Source organism: Pelophylax lessonae (genome assembly GCF_965119305.1).
Source record: "Pelophylax lessonae genome assembly, chromosome: 4".
Lineage (NCBI taxonomy): Eukaryota > Metazoa > Chordata > Amphibia > Anura > Ranidae > Pelophylax > Pelophylax lessonae.
The window spans coordinates 302,023,314-302,038,217 of NC_138771.1; the positions used below are offsets into that span (position 1 = coordinate 302,023,314).

The following is a 14,904-nucleotide window of genomic DNA, read 5'->3' on the forward strand; positions in this document are numbered from 1 at the left end:
TTAAGTTATTTCCCTATCCACATTTGTTTGCAGAGCACTTGCCATGCTCTTAACTACGTTTTGCTGCCATTTGCAGCACTCTAGCCCTTTCCTTTGGTGTTTTAGAGCCATTTTAGTGCCTGAAAGTTCGGGTCCCCATTGACTTCAATGGGGTTCGGTGTCCGGGTAAAATTCGAAAAAAGTCCGGGACACGGACCCGGACTTTTTTTTCAAGTTCGGCCGAACCCGCCGAACACGGACATCCAGGTGTCCGCTCAACTCTAATTATTTATATATTTTAATATTATTAGTTTGTGTTCTTCCTGCTAAGAAAATATGTGGAACTCAAGACAGTTCTTTGCTTTTTTTTTTTTTTTTAGGGTGCCCCCATTGGGGGATTTTGTTTATTAATTTCCTGCTTTAGAGGCATGACAGGTGAGATATAATATCCTCAAAATGAAGCAAATTCACACATTTAGGTGCTATCACCCTAACAGATATACAGTATCATATCACATTTCCCTCTACCCCTCTTCTTGTAAAGTTGGTGAGCTTATGGATTTCCTCTAACTTTCTGTTCAAGCAATACCTGTTACTGGGACAGGAAGTGCCAACAGATGCCCTAAACAGGCACAAAGAATGCAGAAACAAAAAGAACAGAGGTTCTACCCTTTCCCACTCTGTTGAAAACTAAAATAAAACGTTTGTGCTGAAGTTTTTACTAAAAGCACAAATCACGCAAAGTTTCTTTATTTAAAAAAATGGTATTATTAATATTATACAGAATTTATATAACATTTTGCACACTGCTTTATATTATGAGGTCAGACAGTACAATTACAATACAATTCAATACAGGAGGAACCAGAGAGTTTACAATCTAAAAGTTGTTAGGTGGAGGAAGGATAGGCTTCTCCGAAGAGAAAGGATTTCAGGAATTGCCTAAAAGTGGACAGAGTAGAAGATAGACAGATTGGGGTAGGGAGTTCCAGAGGACGAGAGAAGCCCAGGAGAAGTCTTGGAGGTGAGCATGGGAGGAGGTGACAAGGGAGCAAGAGAGAAGGAGGTCTTGGGAGGAACGAAGGGAACAGTTTGATTGGTATTTCGAGACTAGGTTTCAGAATCAGCAGTAGAGATGGCCAGATCTGGGTGGTTACACTCAGGAGAGGGACCAGACTGTGTATTCATGTAAGTGAGATTTATTTACAGAGAAACAAAATCCATCAAAACACCAACACACAGGAAACATAAAAATATAAGTAAACCAAAAACCCAGTGGCAGAATACCTAACTAATAATCAGCCTAACAAACATAAAGCCTAACTAACAACTAACTATATACATTATTTTTAAGATGGAAACACAGAAAAGTAGGTGAAAGCTGTAGGTGCAGGAAGCAGATAGGAAGGGGGACCAAAACTTTTAGTTCAAATGGGACTTTGTCAGCAACCAAAAAAGTATACAAAAATCAAAATGAAACTTTTTTTATATAAACGTACAAAAGTCAATATCCTTATTTATATGTAATACAATTTCTACCATACATGTGTGGCATATTATAAAGAAGTCTTATACATATACATAGTATACAACATATACATGAAACTTTGTTTGCACTTTACACTTCGTGGTACGCTCAGTTGCAGTCTGCTGTAAGGGATGTCAATTCACAATAAATCTTTTGACTGGCAACATCCAACGTCCAGCGTGTTTCAAATTATATCTATAAAATATTCTTCATCAGGTAAGACAGTACCACAACAAGCATGATCTGACCATCAGATCTCCAAGACCCTCCAACCGGTGGACCCACCAAGAGCCACCAAGAAACCATATAACAGTTGCCATTTCTCAATAACATGAGGGGCTACTGTTATTATGTCCATAGGGCATCATCTCTCCTCCAGACCCAACCAACCAAATCTGGGATCAGGAACAAGGGTGATCAGGAACAGAGCAGCAGGGTACAGGGCAGAAGCAAGTTCAGCAGCAAAACACTAGAATGAGAGGTACTAGTAGGGGAGGACCTAATCACCCTTCAAGCATCCATCATTAGGTGGAAACTGTTTTCTGGGAAATGCTGGCTGCAGGGAGAAACCTGCTGGTGGACACCTAAACTATAACCTTCTGCTCTAGAAAGCACAGTGCCACCAGTAGGTTATCCAGGGCAGAGTTGTGGATGGCTTTGTAAGTTGTTAGTATTTTGATTTTAATTTCTTGGATGAGCTGAAGCCAGTGAAGGGATTGGCAGAGAGGGCTAGAAGGCACTGAATGGTTGGTTAGGTGGATGAGTTTGGCAGCAGCATTTATGATGGACTGATAGGGGATAGCCTATGTAAAGGTAATCCAATGAGGAGGGAGTTGCAGTAGTCAAGGCCAGAGATAACCAGGGAGTGAACTAGAAGCTCTGTGGTGCCATTGGTAAGAAGGGGTGTATTTTGGAGATGTTGCAGAGGTTGAGGCCGCAAGCTTTGGACAGTGATTGGATGTGGGGCCAAAAGCCAAGTTCAGAGTCCAGGATTACACCTAGCATCTGGCTCGCGGGGACAGGTTGACAGCTGTGCCATCGATCTTGACAGAGAAGTCAGGGGATAGGGCACGTGGGGGAGGAAATATTATGGATTCCATTTTGGATAGATTAGGTTTGAGGAAGTGGTGAGACATCCAGACTTATATATATGTTAGTAAATTAGTGATGCATGTGGAGAGTGATGGAGTAAGCTGAGGGGTAGAGAGATAGATTTGGGTGTCATCAACGTAGAATTTGTATTGAAAGCCATGGGAGGCTATCAGCTTACCCAGGAAGGAGGTGTAGATCAAGAATAGGAGAGGTCCAAAAACAGAACTTTGATGGAAAAAGAAAAAGTAAGAGGAGAGGAGGAAGTAAAATTATAGGTGAGAACCAAAGATGAGCATAGTCACAAAGACCAAGGTAGTGACGTTTTTTGAGGATGAGAGGGGGGTCAACCGTATCAAAGGCAGCAGAGAGGTCCAGAAGTGGTAGTAAAGAATAGTAACCATTGGTTTTAGCCGTTAGTAAATTGTTTGTGAATTTTAGGGCAGCAGTGTGTGTTGAGGGTGAAATCCAGACTGAAGGGGATCGAGAAGGTTATTCTCAGTGAAGTGGTAGCTCTGTTGGTTGTAGACCGAGTCTCCAAGGGTTTTGGAGGAAAAGGGGAGCAAGAAGAAAAATGTTGTTGGGATCCCATGAGGGCTTTTTAAGTATGGAGGTGACTAGTGCATGTTGTGGAAAGTTGTATTGCTTGTTCAAAATAAGTCATTGTAATTTGTTTTTGTGAAATTTCTTGATTTTTATACACAGATAATCTATGTGCTTTATTCTATCCTATTTTCCTGTCTCTTCAATAGATGGGGAATTGCAGGTTTTTTTTTTTTTTTTTGCATGCCTTGGTTGTGCTTAGAGTTTAGAGGAAAAGGGGAGCAAGGAGAAATAGGTTGTTAATGCGTAACTCCACTTTTTTTGACAAAAAAACATTTCCCTCTGGGTGATCTGTGTACATTACAAGGGTTTTGACAAACATTGTTGCAGATTTCTACCTTTTGTTATTCTGAAGAAATCATTGTTTGTTCCTCTGTGCAGAGTGGGTCTAATGTGAGTGGTTTTATAATTATCTGTAAGCTGTGGCAGCTGCAGGGCTCTAAGTAAGGAAGCTGCTGGGCCTGCATCCCTTTCGACGTGTTCCTATAGGGAGTATCTCACCAAAAATGAAATTTTTGTTTCAGGGGATGCCAGAAATCTGACTTGTATCTTAGGCAGACTGCTGGGAAAATTTGTGAGCCAATCACACAAGCAGGAAATGTTGTGTCTGGGGTGTGGTCATTATACATTCTGTGTACAGAACACCTCCAGGTAGCCATATTGCATTGCATTTTCAGAACAGCTGAAGACTGAAAAGGAAAGGTGATTTTTAATAACACTCAATTACAATATGATTTGTGTCGCAATTGTATACGCTATATTGTTACCCTTTAAGATTGGTGGGATCCAGTGAGGGCTTTTTAAGTATGGAGGTGACTAGTGCATGTTTTACAAAGTTGTATTGCTTGTTCAAAATAAGTTGTGATTTGGTATTAAAATAGCATAATTACTGTTATTAGAAATTTTAATTTGTGTTATTGGAAATTTTAATTGTTGGACAGAACAAAATAAATGTCTTTCTGATTTTAATCAATAGGCTGAACTAGAGATAATCCACATTGCATCTTGCCCTATGCAAAAACAAGCACTGCTCCCCTCCAGCTAATGAGCGGATTTGAAGAGCAGCTACAGCACCAACTCCAGTATCTTCATTTAATGAAATTAAATCAGCCTGCTGCCAGTGTAATACTATTGCCAAAGCTTTCTTTTCAGTCAAATAATTTTTTTTCTTTCCTTCATCTAACATTTAAAATTTTCTCTTATGCTCCGCATCACATTGTATATTTGCTAGAAAATCACAGCGCCATCAATTATTATAATTTAACATAAAATGGAACATTCATTCGGCATGACTAAGTTGCTCTACTTGGAAAATGAACTTTTTACCTGGGTAGTTCTATTTTCTTGGGTAATGAAATTATCCCATTGGAGCAGGCTATGCCCATTGTAAATAAGCAATGCTCATTCAACTATTGTAAGCTTTTACTATTCAGACATTGCAGGACCACAGATACACTTACGTAAGGCCTAACGAACAGTAATTATCTTTTGGCCAAAGAAAAAGCCCAAACAAATGCTAAGCTGCATTATCGCTTGGCTTCTGACATGAGCTGATAATCAGATTTTCGTGTTTAAAACCATGATCCTTAAACAATGCTACTCACTGTCTGTGCTTTCCGATATTACCCTTAATTAGAAAGAACAGAAACACAAATCTGAATTATTTGAAAATCTGGTTTCTCTGGTCAGTGGTTTGAGAGGTTTAACTTTGTTACAAATGAGGCAGGCTTTGTGCGGCAGTGAAAGCTGAACCAGAAAATCGGAATCTTCACTTGTATCATAACAGTTTAATACATCTGGATAACATGTTTTGAAAAATGGAATTGAGAGGAAATGTGTATAATGTCAGCTATTCCTGGCCACACAGATATAAGTCACATACAGTACAGTTTACGGCTCAAAAATTAATAAATCTGAATATGGCGCAGCTGTCTTTTTCAGTTTATGTGAAATTTCTAGATTTTATGCACAGATATAATATTATCAGTGTGCTTTATTCCATCCTATTTTCCTGTCTCTTCTAAAGAGGGAATTTGCAGGGTTTATTTTGCATGACTTTCATGTGCAGTATGTAAAGTGCTAGTATGTTTGGGTATTATCGGAGCCAGTCAACATTGGCTAATAAATTTGTTGTAAGTATACAGTGTGAACTGCAATATGTCCCAAGATAAACCAAAACTTCTAATGCAATCTTCCTGCCACACTCCAGGTTTGCCAGTTACCCCCTCCCCGTTTGCCTCCTCACTCCCATTGAAACACCTCCGTAGCAGTAAAATAAAATCTTTATACTTACCTTTTACAGGTAGGTAGAATTCCATCTTCACCCCAAGTAAAAAATGTCCCCTCCCCCCTCCTAACACCTATGCTGACTAACATGTGAAAAAAAGATGTATATATTTATCTATTCTCAGCCCGCTCTGGTCCAGTCATGTGATCCCCTGTGTCAGCCAGTGGCAGCTGCAGGGGAGAGGAAAGAGCACTCAATATTGGCTGGGAATGCCTGGGAGCGATGATGTCCCCTATAGGTTCCCACATCACAGCTATTGTTGGCTGTTGCTTTGAATAGTGTTCATTTCAAAACAACTAGTGTTAGTGCAGATATAGTATCTCACAAAAGTGAGTACACCCCTCACATCTTTGTAAATATTTCATTATATCTTTTCATGTGACAACACTGAAGAAATTACACTTTGCTACAATGTAAAGTAGTGAGTGTACAGCTTGTATAACAGTGTACATTTGCTGTCCCCTCAAAATAACTTAATGCACAGCCATTAATGTCTAAACTGCTGGCAATAAAAGTGAGCACACACCTAAGTGAAAATGTTCAAATTGGGCCCAAAGTGTCAAAAGTTTGTGTGGCCACTATTATTTTCCAGCACTGCCTTAACCCTCTCACAGGTTGCCATTGGAGTGCTCTTTCACTCCTCCATGATGACATCATGGAGCTGGTGGATGTTAGAGACCTTGCGCTCCTGCACCTTCTGTTTGAGGATGCCCCACAGATGCTCAATAGGGTTTAGGTCTGGAGACATGCTTGGCCAGTCCATCACCTTTACCCTCAGTGTCTTTAGCAAGGCAGCGGTCATCTTGGAGGTGTGTTTGGGGTCGTTATCATGTTGGAATACTGCCCTGCGTCCCAGTCTCCAAAGGAAGGGGATCATGTTCAGCTTCAGTATGTCACAGTTCATGTTGGCATTCATGGTTCCCTCAATGAACTGTAGCTTCTCATGCAGCCCCAGACCATGACACTCCCACCACCATGCTTGACTGTAGGCAAGAAACACTTGTCCTTGTACTCCTCACATGGTTGCTGCCACAAACGCTTGACACCATCTGAACCAAATAAGTTTATCTTGGTTTCATCAGAACACAGGACATGGTTCCAGTAGTCCATGTCCTTAGAGCAACAATTCTTTTTTTTAGATTCTCAGAGAATTCTTTGCCATGAGGTGCCATGTTGAACTTCCAGTGACCAGTATGAGAGAGTGAGAGTGATAACAGCAAATTTAACGCACCTGCTCCCCATTCACACCTGAGACCTTGTAACACTAACAAGTCACATGACACCAGGGAGGGAAGATGGCCATCTGGACCCAATATGGACATTTTTACTTAGGGGTGTACTCACTTTTGTTGCCAGCAGTTTAGACATCAAAGGGCTCTGTGTTTAGTCATTTTGAGGGGACAGCAAATTTACACTGTTATACAAGATGTATACCCACTAATTTCCATTGTAGCAAAGTGTCATTTCTTCAGTGTTGTCACGTGAAAAGATATAATAAAATATTTACAAAAATGAGAGGGGTGTACTCACTTTCGTGAGACACTGTAAATAGTATAAACTTTATTCTATAAATCTGCCGTTTTTAAATGATGCTAAAATGATGTTGCTGGCACAAATAATTGAAATACTATCTATAAAGGAATTAAAGTATTTTAGGAATTATGTGCAACATTTAATCTAACGCTTAAAAATTAATAAATAAAACAAATGTATTATTTAAAAAAGTTTACATTTGAATGGTTAGAAAAATAGAAATAAAAAACAGAAGAAACCAATGGCTAAGGAGAGAAGGAAAATAAATAATTAATTAGGGTTGATTAAGGTTAAGTAAACTCTTCACATGAAAGAAAGAGTAAATACAATGCAACCATCATGTTGTTGCATTGTAATTTTCTTTCAAGATTTTCATTAGTGTTCTGAACATTCATCAGAAACTCTCTTTTTAAAGCCGCTGCTGTAATACAGAGCAAGTCCTGGTTGTTTGAGATCCAGGGTTTTTCTGATAATAGAGGCAGTTTGGGAAAATAGGAGCAAGAAAGGGCACTGAACATAAAAAGTGAACACACTTGCAGGCAAATACATTCCAGTACCAGCTCAGACCCAAATCCCACTAAGGTGTTGATTTACTAAAACTGGAGAGTACACAATCTGGTGCAGCTGTACATGGGAGCCAATTAGCTTCTAACTTCAGCATGTTCAATTAGGCTTTGAGAAAAAAAAAAAACTGGAAGCTGATTGGTTTGTATGCAGAGCTGCACCAAATTTTTCCCCCTCCAGTTTTAGTAAATCTCCCAATAAGAGTCTATTCACACCAGCCGCTGCGTTACAACGAAGAAGCTGGTGTGTGGTGTAGTGGGATGACTGCAGTGATCCCAGATTGCACTCTTTACTTGCTTTTTTAAGTGGTTGTAAAGGCTGAAGGTTTTTTACCTTAACCACTTAAGCCCCGGAAGATTTTACCCCCTTCCTGACCAGGGGGTATTTTGCGATTCGGCACTGCTTGACTTTAAAGGACAATTGCGCGGTCGTGCGACGCTGTACCTAAACAAATTTGGCGTCCTTTTTTTCCCACAAACAGAGCTTTCTTTTGGTGGTATTTGATCACCTGTGCGATTTTTTGATCACGCGCTATAAACAAAAAAAGAGCGTCAATTTTGCAAAAATAGCAATATTTTTCACATTTTTTTATATGAAATTTCCCCCGAAAAAATTTAAAAATCAAAATTTTTTAACATTTTCGGCCAATTTGTTTTATGCTACCTATGTTTGGTAAAAAAAAATCGCAAAAAGCGTATTTTGATTGGTTTGCGCAAAAGTTATCGCGTTTACTAACAAAGGGAAAGATTTTTGTCATTTTTGTTGGTTTTTTTTTAACGCGTAATGGCGGCGATCTGCGATTTTTTTGGCGGTACTGCGACATTGGGGCGGACAGATCGGACCCTTGACTGACATTTGTGACACTTTTGGGGTTACCAGTGACATTTCTACAGTAATCAGTGCTATATATATGCACTGTTACTGTAAAAATACACTGGTAGTGAAGGGGTTAACTTTATTTGGGAGGGAGGGGCTGTGTGTATCCCTAGGGGCGTGCTTTCTACTGTGATTGGCTGTGGCTTGAGCTGTAAGGACACTGATCAACGGATCTACATACTAGATCCGTGTGATCAGTGTCTTTACAGTAAGGAGAATGACAGGTGGCTTGTTTACACACGCGGGGGGGTCCGTGACCATGCGGGAGCGGGAGCGCGCCTCCGGCGGCGCGCGCTCGCTCCCTAGACCCTCGCAAGCTAGTGACGTAGCCCTACGTCACTTTGCCTGTGAGGGGCTGACTGCCGACGTAGATCGGCGTTAGGCAGTCGGCAAGTGGTTAATGCATTCTATGCATTAAGGTAAAAAGCATTATGTGCCAAAGTATCCCTCCAGCCCCCCTTATACTTATCTGAGCCCAATCTCAATCCAGTAATATGCATGAGAGCAGCGGCTTTCTCTGCTCTCTCCCTTCTCCCTTCTCACTGGGCAGATTGATAGCAGGGGGAGCCATTGCTCCTGTTGCTATTAATCAAATTCTGTGAAGAGGGAGCAGGGGGTGGGGCTGAGCAGCCCTGTCTGTGTCTGTAGATGCAGACAAGGGACTCAGGAGTGACCCCGCATGAGAGCCTCTATAGAAAGTAGCTTTCTAAGGGGCATTCGCTGAAGCTGTGGAGCCAAGAGTGCCGCCAGGGGACCCGAGAATAGGAGGATCAGGGCTGCTCTGTGCAATACAAATGCACACGGTAAATAAGTATAACATGTTTATTGATTTAATAAAAAAAAATCAAAGCTTTAGTATCACTTAAAATAAAATTTCATTAAGTTCTATTTGCTGTCTCATGTGTGCGAGGCAGTGGGTTGCCTTCTTACACTGTGCTGCACTGGAAAAAGTACTGCCCTGCTGTCCACTGCTTGGTGGCAGTGGTGGGATTCAGTCGGTTCGCATCGGTTCCATAGAACTAACTTTTTCCAAGTTCGCAGAACCGTGAGTTTGAGTTTGACCATGATCTGTAAAAAAACCACTCTCCTGATGACCGCTCTGCTGCTCCCTCCCCTGTCGGCGCTGTCTCTCTGCAGGGAGGCGGCCGGAGCCCACACACAGTCACTGATTGCTAGGCTAGAGCCGTTTAGCGTCTAGCAACCAGTGACGTCACCCATTTCTCCTGCAGGCCGCAGCCTCCCAGACAGTCCCTGACTCCCCGCCTATTGGCTCTAGTAGGAAAGGAAAGGGTGGACCCGGGGCGCAGAGCAGTGTGTGCCCGAGCCCACCCATTGTGTGACAATAGCGAATAAAAATTAGCTATTGTCACATGGATCCTCCTCGGCCAATGCCATTGGCCAGGAGGAGGTGGGACGTGGGAGGACTCGAGGAGACGTGGGGACTGAAGAGCAGAAGCCGCTGCCTACAAGTCTACAACAGGTAAGTCACTAGTCTGGGGGCGTGGCAAGTTGGCGCGCTGTTCACTCTGCATTGAAGGGGGCACGAACGATGAAGTCTGCATTGAAGGGGGCAAGCATGCTGGCCTGGTCTGGTCTGGGGGCTTGGCAAGTTGGCACGCTGTTCACTCTGCATTGAAGGGGACACGATGATGACTGCATTGAAGGGGGCACGCATGCAGCATGCTGGCCTGGTCTCTGCATTGAAAGGGGGCACGCAGCATGGTGGTCTCTGCATTGAAAGGGGCATGAATGATGATATCTGCCTTGAAGGGGGCACGCAGCATGGTGGTCTCTCTCTGCATTGAAGGGGGCACGCCGTGATGCCACACGCTGGTCTCTGCATTGAAAGGGGGCATGAATGATGATCTCTGCATTGAAGGGGGCACAAATGAGGATCTCTGCATTGAAGGGGGCACGAATGATGATCTCTGCATTGAAGGGGGCACGAATGATGATCTCTGCATTGAAGGGGGCACGAATGATGATCTCTGCATTGAAGGGGGCACGCCACACTCTGGTCTCTGCATTGAAAGGGGGGCATGAGCACGATGATCTCTGCATTGAAAGGGGACACGCTGGTGTCTGTGCATTGAAAGGGGGCACGCTGGTCACTGTGCTTTGAAAGGGGGCACGCTGGTCACTGTGCATTGAAAGGGGGCACGCTGGTTACTGTGCATTGAAAGGGGGGCATGCTGGTCACTGTGCATTGAAAGGGGGCACGCTGGTCTCTCTGCATTGAAAGGGGGCACGCTGGTCACTGTGCATTGAAAGGGAGCACGCTGGTCACTGTGCATTGAAGGGTGGCACGCTTGTCACTGTGCATTGAAAGGGGGCACGCTGGTCATTCTGCATTGAAAGGGGGCACGCTGGTCATTCTGCATTGAAAGGGGGCACGCTGGTCACTGTGCATTGAAAGTCGGAACTGGTTACTACATTTTTTGAATCCCACTACTGCTTGGTGGTGTGAACCAGCTAGATTGGAGACAAGACATTTTGCCTGGTCTTACAGTAGGACTGCACTGGAATAGACCCCAATGTAGTCCTACTGTTCCTGGTCTGAAGCCGGGTCTGCTATTCTGGGAAGAGGTGCTCTAATTAAAACTCTCCCCTCCCAATGTGCTGCTGCAGAGGTGGACACCTGAGCTGCTGCAGTAAGGATGTTTTTTTTTTGCCCCTATCATCTAAAGCATGCTACGCCCAAGGTGGGTACCTTGTCAACTTATGGGTCCGCCATATTCTGTGTGCAGGGAAAGATAGGCTGGGAGTTGCTGGTTGTAACAGAGCCCAGAAATAAAAGGGCCAACCTGGATGCACTGGGCTGACCCTGGAGTTCTAATTTACATTCTGTCAATAAAGAAATAATTGGTATAAGCATTGATGCACTTAACTGCTGCCTACAAAATTTACTGACAAAAGTGCAGATACACACTGCAAACTTAGCTACACTTACATAGTTGATACTAAAAGACAATAATTTGCATTTAACCAACTCATCTATTCATCTTTTTGACAGACAACAAAAAGAGAAATGACCCTAAGCAAAGTTCTTTAAACTATAGAATCTAGTACGGTAGTAAATTGCATGTCAATTGTTATTGTGCCATTACATCTAATTGAAGTTATCATAAAGTGCTATTACATCTGAATGAATTAGCTATATCGATCCATTGTATCTGTGCAGATTGGTCATAGAGTGGTATTACGTCTGAATGGCTTGTAATAGCACTCTGTTACATCTAAATGGACTATACAGAGTGCCATAACATATGAATGGATGGCTTAATTGCAGATTTATCCACAGATGGTGCTGCAGGTGAAATCTGTGGTGGCAACTTCTGGTTTCAAGAAAACTGGGGAGCCATGGAAAGCAAACAGAGCTTTGTGTTTTGTTGTAGGTGTCACTGCATTCGCGTGTGCCGTATTTTAGAGTACTTAAGTACAGTGTTTTCTTTTGAGCACGGGAAACAAAAAACTTTAGTCACTACTGTAGTTATAAACAGACATAAAGGGCTTTCTGTAAATCCACAGAAAATTTGGCCAACACACAATGGAAAAGTACAGGTGCAAGGAGTGTGCTAAGACTCAAAGTAAACACCACTGGCTTTTGTGCTTTTTTTTTTTAATGAAAGAAGTTACCTTTCTGACTGAGAAATTTATTACCTTTAAATATTTGCAGCTCTCAGCCCACAGTACAGATCTCCACTTTGTATTATTTCCGGACAAAAGGACTGGCTTGTGGTAACAAGCAGATGCTTGAGTGGGCCGTGTGGCATAAGGTATACTATTAATCAAGAAAGCCAATATTTGCTGTACTAGTATCTTTGTGGCGTACATTCATCCTGCTTGTAAATTGGGCTGTGTACTATATGATATGTAAGCCTCTTACTGGATTTACTTAGTCATTTCTGAAGTGTGGTGTGTGTGGAGAATGTTAGTTCTTACTGCTTTAGAACACTTAACTCTTGAAACTCTTTAGTTAGTGGGAGATAACATTATAAAAGTTTGCCTGCTTCATTACACTAGAGTAGCCTAAGCCTTAGTTGTAGTGCAACATCCAACTACTGTGAGATACTTTTTAAAAAAATATGTAATCTATCCTAAGAACAAGGGTTTTAATATTATGTGTTTGTTTAGTAAAAAATAAGCATTAATGATTTTATTAGTTAAAAGCAGAGTTCCGGCATCGGCTGTCAAATTGAGATAAAAATACCCCCGGGACAGTCAGGGCTAGTGCATTCCACAATGGATAGCCTCTGAACTGTCCCAGGTCGCACTTACCTGTAAGAAGAAATACTTACCTTGAGAAGTTCTTCTTCAGCACTGCCATCTCGGGTGTGGGCAGCTGAAGCCAGTGCGTCCTCTTCGGTGATGTTGGAGTCCCACAATGCACTGCACCGGCCCCGCTCATCACTTCCGGTGCAGGCGCGGCATCCCTGCACTGCTTCTGGGCATGTCCAGAAGCTGTTTAGCAGGGAATGTCATGCCTGCACCGGAAGTGACGAGCGGGGCCGGTGCAGGCGCAATGACTCCAGGGAGCGATGACGTTCAGCTCCCAGGAGTCATCGCAAACCAGAAGAGATGGCGCGGGCCGCAGAGGGAGGAAATGGAAGGAAGGTGAGTATATTTTCTTCAATATCAAGGTAAGTGACCAAAAAAAAAAAAATTGGGAGCATCCATTTCTTTTTCAGGTGGCCCTCAGCAAGTGGATGACCCAAAACCGATTTTTTCGATTTTGAGGCCGGAACTCCACTTTAAATGGGGTAATTTTGTTTAATAACTTTGTTTTTTGTGACATTCTAAAATAATTTATAAGTTTTAAATAAAGTGGAAATCATTTTTTATCATGGACATGGACAGTTGCCAGCCACTGGAACAAGAGTAGAGGGGAAAGTGTTTTAGTAAAACCTGTCAAGGGTATAATTTTCCCTCATGAAGGTCCATAAAGGAGAAAATCCAGTGATAAAAAAACTTTGTGCTGTATAGAAGAACCACAAGTCCCAGAATGCAGGCGGAGACAGTACTCCTCTCACGGCAAAGCAAATAGAAGCCCCCAATGAAGCATAGAGACAAATGGCTTCTTACCAGATGATGTTGGCTTCCAAACTAATGGAAAAGCCAAATCCGTATAAAGGGGTTAAACTTATCAGGTGCAGACCATCAGAGAAGACCTCTTAAATTGTGCTCGCAGAAAGGCACATAGGAACCACATAGATGCAAAGGGAACACAAGGCACATAGCGTGATACCGTTTAAAATAAAAACGATTTATTAAAAGCTATTACACTCACATGTTTGAAGAAAAAACAGGCATATCTAAAGCCTCGTACACACGCGTCGAAATTCAGCAGGGAATTTTCGTCCGACAACCGATCTGCCGATTTTCGGCTTATTAGTATGATGCTTCCGACAACCGACTCCGACTTTTCGGCCGAAAAAAATCTGGTGTGCAGGCTATTTTCGTGCAGTCAGTACAGATTTCGACAGGGAAAAATCTAATGAGCAAGTCTATGCATGCTCAGAGAAGAAAGAACACAAAGAAAGCAAACCAACACATGACATCACTTCTGTAGTAGAATTTTGTCGGTTGACAAAAGTCCAGTGCAGTCTCTAGGCACATTCCAACCAACAAAACACAACTATGGACAAAAGACGGACGACCGGTCGGCCGATAATCGTTGCGTGTGTACTAGGCTTAAAACAGCGGTGGAGACCACACAAGCTGCAGTGTTCAATCATAAAAAGCAGGCTTGGGGGCGTTAGAGGAGCGCTGTCTCCGCCTACATGCTGGGACTTGTGGTTCTTCTATACAGCACAAAGTTTTTTTATCACTGGATTTTCTCCTTTATGGACCTTCATATGGACTCTTCACTTTTTAGAAATGTTTTTTGATTCATGTGCACATATATTTAGGATTTTTCCTTGATATTCATTATTATTTAGCGCTACATGTTTTTATACTATTTTTTATGGACTTCTTCTATAGGTCTGTGTGAGCTGCTTGTCTTATATCAAATTATTTTTTTTTATTTACCATATTATTTATTTCAACATTATTAGCGCAGAAATTTACCTGTTTGTGTATATAATTTCCCCTGACTTTGTGGAGATTTCATCTCATTTCCTGTCATGTTAGTAGAAGATAATTTTATCTTAAATTTCAAATACATTATTTCCTATTTCATGTGGCCATATTGGGGACATTCCTTACTAAAGTTCCCCAATACTACACTGTACACTAGAAGGCTGAGTGTGTAGCTATTAAGCTTTACTCTGTAACCTTTTGTGCCCCACCATACGTAATGGTGGACAACATGGTCTAACTTTCACTTTCAATACATTTTTAGTAAGACATATCAAGTGTACATTTACAAGTATGAAGGTATCAAAAGAAAGTATCAAATTGAAATCAAATTGATTGTTCCACATAGTCCTAGCTTACTGAAGCT

The 14,904-nt window shown here is 42.0% G+C and overlaps 1 protein-coding gene across 4 annotated transcripts in view; it reads left to right on the plus strand.

The window, feature by feature from the left end:
- LOC309552023 (uncharacterized protein) overlaps nucleotides 1–14,904 on the plus strand; it is a 472,505-nt gene that overhangs the window by 96,158 nt on the left and 361,443 nt on the right. The window contains exon 1 of one of the 4 annotated variants that reach the window (XM_082252769.1): nucleotides 13,742–13,748. The exons of the other annotated variants lie outside the window; for them this stretch is intronic. The gene's annotated coding sequence lies outside the window, so the exon portion shown is untranslated. Of the gene's footprint in view, nucleotides 1–13,741; nucleotides 13,749–14,904 lie in introns of those variants that run through there. 4 annotated transcript variants of the gene reach the window in all.